The sequence below is a fragment of the Pteropus medius genome, unplaced genomic scaffold (assembly GCF_902729225.1).
Source record: "Pteropus medius unplaced genomic scaffold, Ma_sr-lr_union100, whole genome shotgun sequence".
Classification (NCBI taxonomy): domain Eukaryota; kingdom Metazoa; phylum Chordata; class Mammalia; order Chiroptera; family Pteropodidae; genus Pteropus; species Pteropus medius.
Window position 1 is genome coordinate 15,584,163 of NW_024349801.1, and position 2,538 is coordinate 15,586,700.

Below are 2,538 nucleotides of genomic sequence, written 5' to 3' on the forward strand. Positions count from 1 at the left end.
TAATTTTAGCAAGAAAGTAGGAAATAAAATTTTATATACCAAATGCTCACAACTATATAAACATGCCTGAATTATTAAGTGAGAACACGTCAAAACAGTCATATTCTTAAGATGATTTGGGGTGTTTTTTTTTTCATTTTTTACTCTTTTATATTTTATATTTTATATTTGTTCTCATGACTTTTTCCCCCATAACAGTAAATATGAACTATTTGAAAAATAAGTATGCTGAACATGCCCGATCTCATCTGATCTCGGAAGTTAAGCAGTGTCAGGCCTGGTTAGTACTTAGATGGGAGACCACCTTGGAATACCAGGTGCTGCAGGCATTTAAAAAAAAAAAAATATATAAAAATAAGTATGTATATAAAAAATGAGGAATAGATAATATAATTCTTCAGTAAATATCTATTGATAATTCATTTTTCAGATTCCCTTGTTATCTCTTTGCAAGGCTATAACAGACTTAGGGAGTTTGGAAAACAAAGCAGAAGAGTTTTGATGGCAGGAGGAAGGAAAAAGAAACACTTTACAATAGCCCCTTTACCCATTCAAGAGGGTTAGCTCTGCTCACCTTGTGACCTGTTTAGCAGGGATTTACGTAGACTCAGCCCAGTCTTTAGAAACTCAATATAATATTGTCCTTCGTCACTGGTGTCTTTGGCATGGTATGCCTCTTACAATGTCTGGACTATAGGCTTATTATGAGCCCCTGTTAGAAATGAGTCTCGTCCCTGTCTTTTACTTCCTCCTTTTCCCTTAGGGATCTGGGTAACTTCACCAGACTGGATCCTTACTCCTTGTTGACAGAGCAATCCAATGCTTTACCCACTCGTGAGATCTGAAATATCTCTCCATTATTTCCTTCTATCAATATCCAGCCTATCATATTGAAAACACTATTTTTGAACACTGGTGGACGGTGTCCTGTTGTTCTTTTGGATAATCTGCTCAAAACTGACATCCAGTTGAGATAATGGAATTAACCAGCAAATGGTCAGTCAGAATCTAAGTAACTTAGAAGTTCTTCCAGTGAATTAATCGGAGACTCATAACGATTAATAATTTAAACTAAGGTAAGTATGCAAAAGTTAAAATGAGATAGAGAGAGAAAAAAAGAGAAGGAGTGTGGGTGGGGAGGTGGGGGGGTGCAGGGGTGGGACAGGTAGAGAGGTTTTAACACCATAAAAACTACTTGTGAGATTAACCAGCCCAGTGGTTCTCAACAGCCCTGTTGTGATAGATTGCTTGGTTGGTCATAATCAGTTGACAGGGAATTGCATTTAACTTAATTTTGCATTATATACTTTTGCATTAATTAAAGCAGATAATTAAAGCACATTGCTGCTGTTTTCATTCTCTTGAATTCTGCTATGGTCCCTTATTTGATAGAGAAGCAGGAAAACTTTCAGTGCCCGAATTTCAGCAGTAGTATGTTATGGTGATCATGGGAATGGCTTTGATTAGAGGGTTGCTGATAAATTAATATTGAGTACTGCGGATCTATCCAAGCTGCTTTTTCTACTGAGTACAAAACTAACTCTCTGAAAGAGAAAGTGCCTCTTTCAAGGTCACATAAGAAGTTAATTTCTGATTTTTTTTCTTGCTCTATGAATTATCTCGATTTCACATTTATGCAACATTTTAATGGGATCGGATCCAGAACATTCAGTATGGTGATGGAAAATTCAAACCTATAGCCATTCCCTATGTGAAGGCATGGGTATCTGTTTCTGTACACTTATTAAGAAGTTACAATTAAATTATTTTCAAAGAGGAATATTGTTGCTCACTTCTTGTGTCTTTCACTATTCTTGACTTGTCATTCGCAGCTTCCATTATATTTTTAAGATGCAGCAAGAAGGAAAAAAATGTGCAGAATTGTTCACGTTAATGATACAAATGCCATATATACTTTTCAACTACTTTTAAGAATAATATCCTTTGAAAACACAGACTTCATCTTTAGACAGTGAGCAATGGAAAGCTGTGAAACCCGTAAGTTAATATTATATTTTCCACAAATCACATCAAAGAATTCTCAACATCTAATTAGCCTAAATATTTAATTTGTTCTGAAAATGTGATAGAGAAAAATATTTAACACATGGAGTTTTCTGACAGATAATCTGTTTTCTACAGATATTTTTATTGATGTCCCTGAAGCTACTAAGATGATGAACCACTTACCAAATCTAAAGTCTATATGACTTCCTAGGAACAGATGGCAGGAGAGTGCCTCAATTGATACAATTCCTGGTGCTCCAGTGACACTTATTTAAAAAAAAAATATATATATATATACACACACACACACACACACACATATATACATATAAATATATATATATAGAGAGAGAGAGAGAGAGATAGTAATTGTTTATAAGGCTGATGCAGCATTTTCTGATTTTAAACAAGATCAAGAACTACTAGACTACTAAGGTGACTTGATATTTTGGTGACACTGTTTTTTAAAAAATGTATTTCATGCCAAATATAAAGTATTATAGTTTAAAAAAGAAAAAACAAAGGTCGTTT

At 34.3% G+C, this 2,538-nt stretch overlaps 1 pseudogene; it reads left to right on the forward strand.

Annotated features, from left to right (window-relative positions):
* Positions 1-210: 210 nt before the first annotated feature.
* Positions 211-329, forward strand: LOC120581072 (uncharacterized; annotated as a pseudogene).
* The last annotated feature ends 2,209 nt before the right edge of the window (positions 330-2,538 follow it).